The 16,830-nt window shown below is 46.8% G+C and overlaps 1 protein-coding gene across 2 annotated transcripts in view; it reads right to left on the reverse strand.

The window, feature by feature from the left end:
- Positions 1-16,830, reverse strand: part of DGKH (diacylglycerol kinase eta) — a 297,736-nt gene that overhangs the window by 198,030 nt on the left and 82,876 nt on the right. The window lies entirely within an intron of this gene.

Raw genomic sequence — 16,830 nt, forward strand, 5'->3', positions numbered from 1 at the left:
GTCCCAGAAAGCCCTGTGCAGGAAGCTGAGAGCATGTTTGCAGCTACTGAAGCACAAGCTCCTGCAGCACGCCTCACAGCCACCCCAGCAGGAGCAACCAGAAGCTAAGGCCAGCAGCCAGCCTCTGCACAGCCCCAGCACCACCCTCCCCACCACCAAGCCATCACAGAGTACCCAGGAATGTCCCTGAAAAAAAGGGACCCCTCCAGGACTGAGATAGAGGTGAGGGACCTGCTTGGCTGTGGAAAGATGAGGAGGTCCTGAAGTAGATGAAGGGCAATAGGTGAAATGTGGCTGCATTCACCCAGTTTTCCAAAGAGCTGGCAATCTGAGGGCACCCTGCACGCACGGCCAACCAGATGCACAGCAAAGTTAAGGAGCTGCAGCAGGGTTATACCCAGGCAAGGGACTCCACTGGCCACTCAGGGGCAGATCCCACAACCTGCCCTACTACAGGGAGCTTCACTGCCTCCTGGGGCCCAGGGAAAGCCACCCACCACCACCAATCCTCTTGGACACCTCTTCGGAGGAGCTGCATCCCATGGCAGGGGAAGGGCCCAGACCGGAAATCTATGAGACAAAGAAGGAACCAGTCTTCACTGAGTTCTCCATCAACAAGGGGTCCTCATCATACACATACTGTCCTGGTTGTTGAGCTGGGCAACAGCCAGCTGGGCACTGGGAGACCTTGGGGACGGACCCTCAGGTAAGTACATGGCAGAGCATGCATCCCGGCTTTTGGGTGGCAGGGCTACCATAACCACCAGTAAGTCACCCACATGCCCAGCGTTCCCAACCCAGGTGCAGCACAGGTGGCTGTGGCTACCATTATGCCAAAATGGCTGCCAGCAACATCCACCCAGGGACAGTGTCATAAGCCACACATGCAGGGCGGTGTGGGCTGGGCTGGACTGGACTGCAAACTGGGAACGGTCCACATGGCTGGGGTCCCCTTTGGCACCCATGGAACACCAAGGCCACCTGACACTGGAGGGGAGCTAGTGCCTGAAGTGGGGGTGGAGGGCACTGCCATCGTGCTGTAACAAGGGACTGATTGTGTCTTCCTATTCATCTTTGCAGCCATGCATCAGGAGGGCCAGGAAAGCCCTGACCCCTCCATGCTACTGGACAGTCATGAGGAGAGGGAGGAGGTGTTCATGATGGCGGACCAATGCAAACGACAGGACCTGCCACCTGGTGGGGGTTACTAAGTGGCGCCTTCAAATGGACCATGGCCACTATGCATGGCAGAGGAAGGTGTGGAATGACTTGCTTGGCCACCTCAGGGATGTCACAGCGGTCCTGAAGGAGCACACAGCGCTCCTGACATGCCTGCTCACACCCCCCGCTGCACACCCTCCCGAGTATGCCCCCTCCTTTCCCCTCACTTCTCCCCTTGCCAGGCCTGATCCTGCCAGAACCCCCACCATGGCCCTACCCCCCTGTGTTGCCCGCCTCTTCCCAGCCCCATCGGGGACCCCAGACCAGAGGTGGGAGAGGAGCTGGGAGCAGATGGGGTTCATGGTCATCCATCCCTGCCCCAGAATAGCGCCCCAGCTCCACTCCTGCTTAAGGTCCCCCTTTCCCCCTGCCATGATAGTTCCCTACCCGAGATAAGGTCACCCTCTTCGCATAACAGTTCCCCCCCTCCCCTCCCCCACTCAGCCCCCTTCCCCCCTTGCACCTGCCCTCAAGTGCCAAAGGTCTCCCTTGCCTGGGATCCGTCTCACCCCTCCCAGTGCCAGGTATGTGAATTGAGGATGCCTTACCTCCATTACAACAGCCCCGACGGTGGCCTTGCCCACTCCAAACTGGTGCCCCACAGACCGGTAGCTGTCCAGGGTGGCCAGATTCCAGATGGCGATCACCACAGGTTTTTCAAGGGGTAGGGCAGGCCTCATGCGAGTGTCCTGGTGCCTCAAGGCAGAGGCGAGACAGTGACAGAGCTCCTGGAACATTTGCTTGGTCATTCTGAAATTCTGCAGCCATCAAGCGTAGTCCCAGTCCCCCAGCACCAAGTGCTCCAATCAATCACAGCTGCTGAGGTGGCTCCACATGCACTGTAAGGCTCCAGGTAGGTGCTGGCATGATCTTAGGTTGAGGAGCTCCAGAGCCCCGGAGGAGCAAGTGGGGGGGTTTGCCTGCTTGAGGACTTGGAGGGCTGCAGTGAGCAACATGGCAAGGTGGTCAACCACGGCATGGAGGATGGCCATCTCAATGAGGAGCCACTGCTGCGGATACATCGGGAGAGGCTTCAATGCACCATCATGTCTCTGCAGGGCCTCTGCAGGGTTTGTGGCAGCTCTGCAGGCCTGAGTGAGTGCAGGGTGGGGGTACTAGGGAGGGGCAGCTGGGTACTGGTCCCTGAAGGGCTTGTCAGCCATGCGACCCTGTCCATGATGTTCCCGGCTCTGCTATTTCGAAAGCACAGCTGTGAGTATTTGGACGCTCCCTTTCAAAAGAGCAGAGCGCTCTTTGGAAAGAGAAGATCACAGCCATCACCCTCTTTCTGTGTGTAGATGAGCTCTTTCAAAAGACGGTGTTCAGGATTGTATCATTTGGAAAACTGTCTTTTGAAAGAGTACTCTAGTGTAGTCTATGTGTCTCAATTGGGTCTGTACAGCCAAGCCCCTTCACTCCTGGAAAATCCCCACTGACTTCAACAAGGTTCTCTACAGGTTACCGGGTCCAAATGCAGAGAACTTATTGCAGGACAGGGGACTACATGAAATATTAAAGCACAATTTAGATTATTAGAGGTTATGACATTTATATCAATAAGGTAAACAATTTGTTATTTTCATAATTGCTGCACTTTATTTTTTAGAAACTGATTTAAAAAGAGACAGAAAAAAACTAAATTAGACTATCAAGTACTATCCCCTCCCCCTAAAGGCATGATATAAATTCCCATAAAAAGGGCAATTTCTTAGAGATGAAACTGAATGCTAGTAATTACACTAAATCACCAGAAATACAAAAGGAAATAGTTATCGGTTTATAACTGAGAGTTGCCTTGTAAATTATTATCCCAGCTCAAATTCTGAGATAGCAAAAGCCTTTCATGCTATTTCTGATGTTCTTTTTCCTTAAAACAGGTAATGTCTTGCTCTCCAAATAAACAGAACCAAAGAGAACAGATTAAACATTCACCATATTGTACGTACCATGTTAAATCAACTTCCATACGGGATACTGTGGTAAATAAACATGAACTTTCCATGGTTACTATAACTCTCTAGGAAAAAACAACAAAAATACAAGAGTACACACAGAAAGCGAAGTTATAAATAGGAATTTTTTGTACTAAAGTTATTGCCAGGATTTCTTGGTAAACAGTTTTAGCTGAAACAAGAAGCTAAGCCTCCTGCAGCTGCACTCTAGTTCAAGCCAAGGTTTAACATGTAACTGACTAAAAGAGATAAAAGACTGACCATTAAAAGTTATGTAAAGAAAAAAATTAATTTTACTATCACACACCACTTACTTAAAAATTGGCCTTTTTTATATATACATTAATACTGGAAACCCACAGTCCTAGTTTCATGGTCAGCATCACTCATTTCAAGTATTTTTGTTATTCAGTAGCACCCAGTATATGTTAAAGACTTTCCAAATATAAAGAAATAGGAGCAAAACGAAGCACTATAAGCTTGTGTTGCTTTATTTTTAATTTTGCCCATATAATACTATATATCTAAACAGCTACATTAAACAAACAGTATTTTCAGCACTGGCTTTTGCAACCTGAAGCTAGGAAATGCCACACTTCAGAAAAGCTTGTGCATAAACTTTTTGATAGCCTTTTAATTACATGATAACACAAAAGAGTCCCTCAAAGATACAAACTCCGGAATTACGGGCTGACTAGTCAACCAGACACCATGCGTGAAACCGGAAGTAAGCCATCAGGCAGAAGCAGAGACCAAAAAAAAAAAAAAAGCTGCAAATATTGTATTGTGCCTGTATTGCATCAAAGGTAGGCAAATATGCTCATCCCCACCTGACTTCCACCACAGGGCAGTTACACACAGCAAGATGCTTCAGCTGCCAGCCCCAGGCATCTGAATCAACAAAGCAGGGCCAGTGCTATGTCTGCAATGCTTTCACCCCTTTCTCACCAGGAGAGGAATGCACTGTTTTACCCAACTTCCCAGCAAGGGGGGGACACTGTTTTTACATATACAGACACCCTGCCAAGAGGGAGTAGGGTTACCATATCTGTCCTTTGAAAAAAGAGGACATCCCTGGGAGGGAGTGTATCTGTATCAGTAGATACCATCTCATGGTGTGTTAATGTACTATGTGTACTATAACACATTAATACAAAGTGAGTTGATAGATACTGATACAGAAACGCTCTCTCTCAGGGATGTCCTCTTTCTATATGGTAACCCCAGTAGGGAGACAAGCTCGGAAATTCATGCCAGCTCTGACTAAGAAGCTCAGCTGCTTTGAACCCTGACCTGGACTTTCAACTGCTGGATCTGGAGTCCAAAGCGTGCTTTGTTCATAGTCACAAACATTTCAGAGGTAAGGACAACCACCAAGGTGTCTGTAACTCTGAGGTTCTACTGCACTGCTTTCTCCACTTGGCCCATTCCTCATTTAGTGCACGAGATAGATGATGCTCCACAAATTAGGTAGCTGTTTCTTATTACTTTTTTATCCTCATCATTCAATGTACCTTACTTACTGCACAGAATGCATACCTTGTACTGAAGAGAAAGTTAATTTCCTAACGATCTTTTCTAAGGTGTTCATCACTACAGTACGAGCATCTCACAAAAATGTGGCTATACCTACACGAGAGGCCTTTCCCGGCAAAACTGGGCTTTTGTCAGGAAAACCCACCAAGCATCTACACCCAAAATGCACTTTCATGACAGTCTGCCGACAAAATCTGGCACATCCACTGGCAGCATTATACCTCCCCCCATTCAGATATAATGCCTCTTTCAATGGTGTTCCGTCAACAAAACAGCCACATGGATGCTTCAGGGCCCTCTGGTCAACAGAGAGGACTTCCAGTTCACTGAGCAGTCCTGTTTGCAGAGCTTCCAGTCAGCCATTCTGTCAAGAGAGGGCCAGGCAGTCTGGCTGCTCTCTGTCTGCTTTTATATATAGATGCAATCTGTCAGCAGAAGTTTTGCTGGGAAATCCCTTCCTACAGTGGCTTCTGTCAAGAGATGCTTCTTGTGTAGATGTAGCCTTTATATCCACATCTTCCCTTTGAGTCAGTATTATTCTTCTGATTTTATAGATGAGGACAAAGAGACTAGCCTAAGGACGCACACTGAACCAATGACAGTGCCAGGAACAGCCCTCTGGATCTCTAGATGCCTCCCTGTGCTCATGCCTCCTGAACACACTCCTTACTGCCAGATCGCCTGAACATTCACTGTTCCTACTGCCTTTTACTGCACCTGCAAGTGCTCAGCTCTAGATCGGAGTGCAGGTGTCTCAAGTTGGGCACCAAGAAAATGAGAGGCACACAGTTAGCGCCTGCCTACCAACATTTTACTTTAAGTGACTAGCTCAGCACCACACAGGAAGCTTGTAGAAGAGGTGGGGGTAAGCCAAGTTCTCTTCATGACATTCATCAGCCTCATCCATAAGAACATCCTTTGCTTTCCTGCAATCCTCTGCTTCATTCACTATACATCCACCAACCGCTACAATAAAGAAGGCCAAGGTTCCAAAGACAGGAGCCTCAAATACACAACCAGAATTCCCTTTGAAGTAACATACAGCCCTCCTTTTTTATCCCAGAGTATTGTAGGGCCACTGAAGCTATGTAGTAAGTCTGAGAGATATGGTTGTTGCAGACCTGGCACTCTACACTTCATCATCTCCTTCCAGCTTTTGGGCTGCCTGATTCCAGAGTTCCCACTTATGCAAAGTACATTGCTGCAAAGGAGACAGCAGCACAGGGCCGGCCTTAGATTACAAGAGGGGGATCTCAAACTTAAATGCACCATGACCTCCTTCAGACAACAAAAATTACTACACAACCTCAGAAGAGAAGACAGAAGCATGGCACTGCCCAAGCCCCTTCACCCAGGATGAGAGAGGGAGAAGGAATGTCAAAGCTGAAGCCCAAGGGCTTCCATTCAGGACAGGGTACCTGTAACTTGAGCCTCAATGCCCCAGGCCCAAGCAAATCTAAGATAGACCCAACAACTCCAGTAAAATGGGGTCTTGAGCAACAGTTTGAGACCAGATGGATTAGAATGTTCATGTTGTCATACTTTTGGCAAGCTACCAGAATGTTTCTGACAAGACAAGTGAAGGAACAAAAATGTCCATTTTCAATAGTTTATATCTCACCTACGCCTGAATGGAACTGTAGGAAACAAGAAAAAGGCAATTCTTAGGCAATTCATTTCTCCCTGCTGAATTGTAAATGCCTGCTGAAAATAATGAAGTGGATGAAGCTTTTCCAAAAAAAACTTACAGGAATCCTTTATTGTTGAAAGTGAAGAATAGCTCAGTGGTTTGAGCACTGACCTGCTAAACCCAAGGTTGTGATTTGAATCCTTAAGGGGCCATTTAAGGATCTGGGGCAAATAAATTAAAAAAAAAAACATCTGTCAGGGATGGTGATAGGTCCTGCTGTGAGGGCAGGGGACTGGAGTTGATGACCTCTCAAAGTCCCTTACAGTTCTATGAGATAGGTATCTCCAAACTGAATATCAGAGTTGCTACTAGCTGCCCCCTCACCTGCCCCATAACAAAAAGATAACTATCCAAAGCTCTTGGCATTGTTGACAAATTAAAAATGCAGTTCAACAGCAGGTGGCAGCAGCAGCAGCAATCAAAGTCCAGACAATGTGCAGATATCAATCCCACCACAGTGAATTGGGTGCTCTAGCCTATGTGGCACTCACCAAAATTCCCCTTCACTTCCACAAACCTTATGCGATTAAGATAATGCACAGTGAGCCTGTATTCCTTTTCCCACAGGGTCCTTCCCCTAGGACAGCCATGGTCCAGAAAAAAAGAGGGAGATGTCACGGGGCAGCCTTAATTCCCAGAAGCAATTGTTTTTACTCTCAATGGTACATGGAGAAAAAACTTTGTAGGGGAATCTTTGGAAAGCCTTCCAGGAACAAAGTCCTTTTCTGAAGCTTTGCACACTGTGGGGGAGGGATAATCTGACCCCCAAAACACATTTCCTCCCAAAGTTTACAAAACACAAATATCCCCGTTCAGTGCCTCAAAATCCTAACCCTGCATAAACCTCAGCCATCTTCTGTGCCTGCCCAAACAGACACCAACAAATTTGGACTATCTGGAAATCTAATTTATTCAAATGAGTAAATAATGCAGTAGATACTGCATTTGTCACATTAGCTGCTTAATACTAATGAAATACGAACAGATTGAGATTTCCTCAAATAACTGATATTTAATTCATTTAATGGGGGGAGGTTTGGGAATACATAAAAATATATGGATTAATTATACTTTGCTCTAAGAATTCAGTAGAGTCTTTATAGGTTTTTATGTAACAATTATCAATGGTGATAAAAGCACTGAACAGATCACATCCTGACAGCTAGTGTATACGCATTACCTTTTTCCAGTTCTAAAAGCTCTCCTAGAACTGAATTTGCTGCTTTTGTTTTTAAAAAGCACTCCAGGAATGTTGTTAGCAAAAGAGGTGATGGAAGCAGCCGCTTCAAAATCATTCACACCTCAGCTCAGTCCAATCTCCTCTTGTAACATGTCCAAAAATGAATTCCCTTGACCAAGAAAGCCTTGTTTATACTTTCATGCAGTCTTTCCTGGTTATTAGCAGCAGATGTGTCCCACAGAATTGCAACTGTCTTGGCAATTTTTTCAAAGACAGTAGTCTCTAACGTAGCTGTGTCTCGGTCCACGGATGTCTTGGAAAATCATAACTAGGCTCTTCTATTGCTAACAGATATGAACTAGAATCACCCAGGACACAGTGCATAGTAATGATGTACTCTTATTGGCTAGCTCTGCTGAGAGGACATACTGCTAGATTCTATACAAGATGGACCTGTCTTTAAGCCCAAATACAACACACTACAGCAGGGGTGAGCAAAGTGGACGGGGCAGACCCCTAGAAGGGGAGAAATTTCATACAGGGGAGCACAGCACAATCAGCTGCTGGGTCTCAGGCTCATCCATCTAATTAACAGTGTTGAAATCTGCTACTGTTTTTATGTATGTGTAGTCACATTTACATTCAGTTAATAAAGCTTATGCATTCTACAGACTTATTTTCTTACGCATGCTGAAAGGGTTTTTTTTGTTGTTTGTTTGTTTATATGAACATAACCGAAATTTCTGTCAGTTTGGATTGCATTAGATGAGTTGGGGGGACCTACGAATGGCAGGGTCCCGACATAATAAGTTTGCGCACCTCTGTGCTACAGTAATCTAGTCCACAGTGGTATGTCATCACTGCTCTGTTACCCTGGCTCTTACTCACGTGGTGTCCTTAACATGACTACCTTCTGAATCAAGACTGGTCATACCTTCCATCCAAACTATGCGGCCCATCCTGTGATATAAACTAAAGCCCACACTCAGCTTTCACTCAGACTGGTAATCCACCTACTTTGCCAAGAGGATGTAGACTAAATCTTTAAGTGCTCATTTCCTCCAGCGCCTCCCCAAATTCCCCTCATACATGCACAAGGACAACACTTCTCCCACAATTCACAGGGAGAACCCATGGAGCAACTCACCCTACTGCAGCACTAAAAACCATGAGCTACAACCCTCAGTGTCCTAATGTACACAGATTAATGCAGTACCAGTGAAGACACTCAGGTAAGGCTTTGTAGCATGGCTGCTCATCCACAGGCTAGGCTATCCCTGAGGGACAAAAATACATGGATCAATGTGGCCAGAATCTACTTTGGAAGGAAGGAGTGAGATAAAATAAAATTAAGTTGGAGGAATCTATTTCCCATCTCCCTCATCACCTTTATCAGTTCCTCTCTACTGCTAAAACAGCTAGAGCATGGCATCTCTTCTGATTATAATCTCTGTTTTGTGGATCATGACATTGTATTCTGTATAGCTGGAATATTTGTGATTATACAATTTATCTCTGCTACCTAAAATTAAGATCCCTTATGAGTACCCTATGATCCTTTGTTTAACACTTTCCACAAGCCCCAGAGGGCTGTGGCCAAAACCTTTCTTTCCAGTATAAACCCAACTATTTCATTAGAACACTTCTCTAAACTTATCTTTCTGGCATTGCAAATACTTTTTACATCGATTTATCTATTCTGTCCTTTTTTTCTTTCTGTCTCACCTATACTACTTATACCTCTCTACTGGCATGCTTGTGAGGATCAGCCAGTTTTCAGTAACACTCCCAAGAAGATATTCACCACAGTTTAGTGAGCAACGTGGACTGAGAAGTGCTGTGTTTGGATCTGTGCTGTATTTGAGCTAGATTTGAGCTAAACCATGCTAGGGTTTGAGTAATGATCAAGCCCAAGCGAATGGTGGAAATCACATATCAACTGTTCTTGCAAGATTTTGGATGCACCTGAACCGAAAAGTGGCCTGATTTCATACCAGAGGCACAGAGTCCAAACCTTTCTAAAGTTCAAGAAGCGTGAATAAAAGGTTTAGGCCATGGGTGTCCAACCTTTTGGCTTGCCTGGGATGCACTGAGTGAAGAGGAATTGTCTTCGGCCACATATATAATATAATTAATGTATATAAATCACATAATCATGTTAAAAGTTTACGATCCTGTGGGGCCACATTACTAGCTGTCCAGGGCCGCATGCGGCTCGCGGGCTGGACACGCCTGGTTTAGGCTTTATCAATTTCTAATATGCACTGTAGTTATATTTGGTAGAAAATAAAAAGCATAGTTGTTAATCTGGGGAAATAAAATATAACAGGACGTTTAAAATGAAGTTTTTAATGCCTTAACCATTGAAATATTAAAGCAGAACTTTAAAAATAGTCATATTTATTCATTCTAGAATTTACATTTTCATGTCACTCCACACTTGTAACAAGCAGTCCAAACAAGCTGACATTATTTATTTTATATGATGTATATCAGAACTGACAGCTAAAAACATGACTTGACACAACTACTGAGCAGAAATGACAAGATGAGGAAGGACTAGAAAAAATTATTTTAATAGATTTGTTGGGTAATTTAAGTTATATTTTTCCTAAGACAAATTAACATTTATACTGAATTAATTACCCTCTTTCACTAAGCTACTGATTGCTAAGCAACAGCAACTGTCTCGATACAAAATTTTCTGGAGTATCCCTAACTTTGTGCATGTCAGCTTTTGAGTGCCTAATTTGAGATGATTCTTGTCTGCTTTTCACAAATGCTGAATACTGATAGACTCCATCAATTTATCACAGGAGTGGGGAACCTCAGGCACACTAGCCACCAGCATTTCATCAGGGTTAACCACTGGCAGACCACCACCAGATGGTTTTCTTACCTGACCATCCACAGACATGGAGCCCCGCAGCTGCCAGTAGTCACAGTTCACCACTCCTGGACAATGGGAGCTGCAGGAAGTACCAGTGACCAGTCCGTGCCTAGTTCTTGCAGCTCCCATTGGTAAGGAACAATGAAACGTGGCCACTGACAGCTGCAGGGCTCTGTGCCTGCAGCCACTCAGGGTATGTCTACACTATGAAATAAGGTTGAATTTATCTAAGTCGAATTTGTAACACTGGATTTTATAAAGTCAAAGTTGAGTGTCCACACCTGCCCACAAATTGGACTTTGTGTGTCCCCACTAATCACCAAAGTTCAACTGTTGCAAAAGTGCATTGTGGGAACCTATCCCACAGTTCCTTCAGCCCCGTTGCATTCTGAGTTTTTTTTTCTGCTGCATTATGCGAAAAAATGCTGCTGCATTAGGGGAAAAAAATTCCCCGCAAGTGGTTGTGGGAGTGTGATGTCATCTTCCCACATTGCAAAACAAACGGCTATTTTGCAGAAGTCTCTTTCCTCAATGAGATATTGTTTGAAGAGTCTGCATCATGGACCTTTTAACCCAATGTGCACTGATAGCACCCACTATCATCTTCTCAGCCTGCATTGCCCTCAGTCTCCTCCCTCTGAAGCCAAACGGCCAATTTTCAGAAGGAAATTAGGAAAAGTGAGGTATCCCAGAGGGCACTGATGTGCAGAGGTTAGCATAACTCAGAAGAAGAAAAGGAGTTTCCTCGCCTTCTGGCTATGTCTACACGTGCACGCTACACGGAAATAGCTTATTTCGATGTAGCAACATCGAAATAGTCTATTTCGATGAATAACGTCTACACGTCCTCCAGGGCTGGCAACGTCGACGTTCAACTTCGATCCTGGGCAGCACCACATCGAAATAGGCACTGCGAGGGAACGTCTACACGCCAAAGTAGCACACATTGAAATAAGGGTGCCAGGAACAGCTGCAGACAGGGTCACAGGGCGGACTCAACAGCAAGCCGCTCCCTTAAAGGGCCCCTCCCAGACACAGTTGCACTAAACAACACAAGATCCACAGAGCCAACAACTGGTTGCAGACCCTGTGCATGCAGCATGGATCCCCAGCTGCCGCAGCAGCAACCAGAAGCCCTGGGCTAAGGGCTGCTGCCCACGGTGACCATAGAGCCCCGCAGGGGCTGGAGAGAGAGCGTCTCTCAACCCCTCAGCTGATGGCCGCCATGGTGGACCCCACTATTTCGATCTTGCGGGACGCAGATCGTCTACACATGCCCTACTTTGACGTTGAACGTCGAAGTAGGGCGCTATTCCCATCCCCTCATGGGGTTAGCGACTTCAACGTCTCGCCGCCTAACGTCGACTTCAACTTCGAAATAGCACTGGCCACGTGTAGCCGTGACGGGCGCTATTTCGAAGTCAGTGCCGCTACTTCGAAGTAGCGTGCACGTGTAGACACGGCTTCTAATGGTTAGTCTCCCTTTCCCCGTTGAAAACCACTGGTCATCTTACCCTGTTCGGACTGTGTCATGCTAACAGGAACCTCACTGGTCCACCTGGGTAAAGAGCAGCTGTACATTTTCTGCATTCAGCATGGCCGTGCACCTGTGTTCCCTCCTCAAGAAATATTCTGCCTGTTCTGACTGTGCCATGCTAACAAGAACCTCGCTGGGCCCCTGTGGAAAGAACATCAATTTGTGCAACAAACATGACACCACATTGAATGCGCAGCACCCCCCCCCAAGACACATGCTTTGGGAAAGGGGGGAGTGTGTGTGGCCAGCACACAATTCCCTGTTGGCCAGGGCCATCCCCCCAACCCTATGGAGCCATGGGGAGCAAGTGGGTCGCAAGGCTCCTGTTAGCATGGTGCAGGCACTAGGCTAGCCAGCCCCTGAAAATCTCTGCCACTGAGGGAGACTTCCCCTGGCAAAAGTCTGCCAGCCAGCCCCTGAAAATCTTTCCCACAGAGAAGGACTTCTGCCAGCAACAACCAGCCAGCCCACAAAACATCTCTGTTGCAAGGGGAGCCTTCCCCTGGAGACAGCCAGCCCCAGAATCTTTCCTGTCTTTGAAGCTTTCACTGCGTGCATGCCAGGACATGCTGCTCTCTGGAAGCGCTGCAGGCATGTGTTTTTATTGGGTGGAGGGATAGCCACGTGGTGTGGTTGGGCAGGAGATAGACCTCCAACTGCATGGCGCCTGTCAGGAGGAGGGGTTGCCCCCGTACAAATGTGACCCGCAGAAAAGAAGTTTCTCAGACTCTTATAGAAGCATGACATCCCTCCCACTTACAAGCATGCCCCGCCCCCCGCCCCCCCAAGCCACATGCTGCGTTGGTGCAGGACTAGCCCACAAGATGAAATGAGTCCCTGGCTCTCCTGATGACTCCATGACTCCAAGTAAGAGTTTGTTTTGACTCCCAGTAGAAGATGGAGAAACTAGCTTTCAAAATAATTACTTTACACCCAACACTGAATTAAACCTGATGACTTGTTTTACCTGTCTTGTTTGTCACCTAAGGGCTACGTCTACACGTGCACCCAACTTCGAAATAGCTTATTTCGATGTTGCGACATCGAAATAGGCTATTTCGATTAATAACGTCTACACATCCTCCAGGGCTGGCAACGTCGATGTTCAACTTCGACGTTGCTCAGCCCAACATCGAAATAGGCACAGCGAGGGAACGTCTACACGCCAAAGTAGCACACATCGAAATAAGGGAGCCAGGCACAGCTGCAGACAGGGTCACGGGGCGGACTCAACAGCAAGTCGCTCCCTTAAAGGGCCCCTCCCAGACACACTTTCATTAAACAGTGCAAGATACACAGAGCCAACAACTAGTTGCAGACCCTGTATATGCAGCACGGACCCCCAGCTGCAGCAGCAGCAGCCAGAAGCCCTGGGCTAAGGGCTGCTGCCCACGGTGACCACAGAGCCCCGCAAGGGCTGGAGAGAGAGTATCTCTCAACCCCACAGCTGATGGCCGCCATGGAGGACCCCGCTATTTCGATGTTGCGGGACGCGGATCGTCTACACGTCCCTACTTCGATGTTGAATGTCGAAGTAGGGCGCTATTCCCATCCCCTCATGGGGTTAGCGACTTCGACGTCTCGCCGCCTAACGTCGATTTCAACTTCGAAATAGCGCCCAACACGTGTAGACGTGACGGGCGCTATTTCGAAGTTACTGCCGCTACTTCGAAGTAGCGTGCACGTGTAGACGCAGCTAAGGAGAGAAAGGAGAAATATAAAGGAGATCTGAAAGTTTCCAGAAGAAAATCTATATACTTCCTTCTTCACTCTCTTCCTCTTGGGACCTTGATGCTTCTCCTACTAGAAAGTCTCAAACAGAAAAGACTGGAAGTTTTAATGGTTAATTTTACTACTTTACCTTACCTTTTTTTTTTTTTTTATCAGAGAGATAGCCGTGTTAGTATGTAGCTTCAAGAACAACAAGAAGTCTTGTGGCACCTTATAGAATTTTGGAGCATAAGGTTTCATGGGCAAACGAATGCCCACGAAAGCTTATGCTCCAAAATATCTGTTATTCTATATGGTGACACAAGACTTCTTGCTGTTCTCATAACTTGTTTTCTACTTTACCACTAAAACCATGCAAGTAGTTTTCAGCAATGTACTGTCAGAGTAAATCTATTACTTTTGGGTTCTCTGTAACGATCTTGTACAAAGTGAACATACGTTTAGGCAAAGCATTCAGAATGCCTTTAGGATGCATAGTTTCCAAAATTGAAGGTGAATCTATTTGCTTCTCACTAGCAGAGAAAAAACAGAGGAGAATTTGAAATGCAAACTGGTGACTAGGAAATTCTTTTGTGTCACAAGTGCCTCCGTTGTTACCCAGTGAAACTCAATGACTGGACAGTTCAGATGGTTTTGCAGTCAAACACACATTAGGCTGTTTATCTTTCTCTAAGGTATGCATTTATTTCCCTCTGACATAATAGCAGCATGCAACCCAAGCTTCCAGCAACACCAGCCTTCCCTGCAGCCCTTGCTCCCAGTCCAGATTCATGATGAGCTTTCTTCTGAGCTTCTCTTGAACAGCCTCTTGCATCCTGTTTTCTCCCCTTGTGTCCTCTACAATTATTAGGCCTGCTAAAGTACTGGAAAATGACTGCAGGAAAGCAAACCAGTTGCCCAGGGGCCCACGTAATTTAAAAGGGCCTAGGGGGTCCCAGCCAACACCAGCAGTGCAGCAGGACTAAGGCAGGCTTCCTGCTTGCACTCATGCCATGCTGTTCCCAGAGCCCTGGGTAGGAGGTATTGCCACATGTTGCCCCTCCCTGAATCACAAATCTGCAGCTCCCATTGGCCAGGAATTGCATCCAATATGAGCAGGAGCTGCAAGGGTGGTGCTCACAAGCAGTGGCATGCAAAGACCCCGCCCCCACTACACATACACTTAAGAGCTGCTGACAGAGGGTTATGCTTGTCACTTTCAGGAGCCATCACCATAAGTGCTGACACCTTCACTCCCTTTTTGCACCACAATCCCCTGCCCCCGCCCAGAGCCCACATCCTACACCCACTTCCACACCCAAAACTCCCGCCCTCCAAACCCACACACCTCATACACATCCCAAACCCCTGCCCCACCCTGGTGAAAGCGAATGATGGTGGGGAATGGAGTGAATAGTGGCAGGGGCAGTTACACAGAGTGCAAGTGAAGAAAGTGCAAGTATTGGACAAAGGTTACAGGAAGGCACACTGGGCAGGGAAAGATGGGAAGGAATAGTGAGAGAGGTATCAGACACCAATGGGCGCTGAGCCCACAGTTATTTATGACGAAGATGATGAAATGAATTCCAGCCTGTATTGCTGTCAGGAACCATATTACGGCGAGCAGCCGTGGTTACTAAGCGTATTAACCAGGTTATACAGAGACATCAAACACATTTAGAGATAACCCTATCCACTAACTTGTCAGAAATGTGTTCATAACTGCCTTCGGATCTAACATTTGGAACCAGAGGGTTTTCTTCCCCTTTTTTGAAGCTGAAACATGTACCATGCCACATTTTCAAAAAAGATGTTTGTGCTAACAGGTGGAAAAATCTCTACAGCTACGCCTCCTGCCCAGGCAACCTCACCCACAACAGTCTGTCTATACATCAGTGTTCATGCCTGTAAGACATCATATACTATGTGAAAACAATATCACATCCTCCATCCTTTTGACTGAGGACGACACTTAAGCCAGGGGTGAGGAACCCCCAGACTGCACTCCAGATCCAGACCATGGCTTGTCTGGATCCAGACCCCAAGGTTTGGGGCTATCCTTCCCCCCACCTCGACGCAGGCCAGACCTGGACCAAAGGCTCCGCCTGGCAAGGGCAGGAAGCAGTAGTGCTGCCACTGTATGTACCGCTGCCACAGCTCCTGCCCTCCCACCCTCCAGCTGGGGGAATGGCCACTCACAGATCCCTAGAGAGGCTTTTCTCCCTATCTCTCCCAGGTATCATCAACCATGCTACTCTGATTGGCCAGAATTCCAGCCAATCAGAGCAATGGGAGGGCAGTAAGATAGGGAGCATTTCTCTGCTACCATTTCCCAGCAGCAGAAGTGATGCACAGAGGTAAGTGTCCCTCCCCATCTCCTCCACCCCAAGCCCACTCATGCCCCCTACACACAGACCCCACCCTCAGCCTGTTCCTGCACCCTCCCATCCAGACCCCCACACAAAGATTTTGTGTGGGAGTTCTGAGGGAGTTTCTGAAGGGGGCTAGATATATTTGGCATTCTTTAAAACCTCTTTTAAATTAAACTAAAACAAAAACTACCTGATTTAAATAAAAAACCCTGTTAAAAATCTAATTTTCTGTAGGAGGAAGTGCAGTCAGAAGCCCAGCAGCAGAGTGGGGGTTTTCCTATTTATTGCACTCAATGCAGCATGTATGATTATCTGCCTTATGGACAGGTGGCACATATGAGCATTTGATTCAGGGAGCTCCTGGCCCTCAAAGGTCACATACAGGTTTGGAGGCCAGGGGGTCAAAACTGAAGGAGTTAAAGGAGGCTAAGAGGTATGTAGATGAGGCTTTCCAGGACACCGTAGAGCTGTCCCACCTCGATTCTGACAGCCCCTGTGTTGTTGAGGAATGTGAAAGTCTCAGGGAAAGAGAACATTCAACTGGAGTAGAGGGAAACCATCCCACAGTTGGGACCCTCTTTCCAGATGATGATGTGGTATCCTCTCACACTGAGCATACCCCTCCAGGGGAGGGATCTCCAGTCATTAGGAAAAGGCAGGTGTTAGTAATGGGGGATTTGATAATTAGAATACAGACAGCTGAGTTTGTGGTGACGGGGAGAAATGTATGGTAACTTGCCTG

The sequence above is a fragment of the Carettochelys insculpta genome, chromosome 1, assembly GCF_033958435.1.
Source record: "Carettochelys insculpta isolate YL-2023 chromosome 1, ASM3395843v1, whole genome shotgun sequence".
Taxonomy (NCBI): Eukaryota; Metazoa; Chordata; order Testudines; family Carettochelyidae; genus Carettochelys; species Carettochelys insculpta.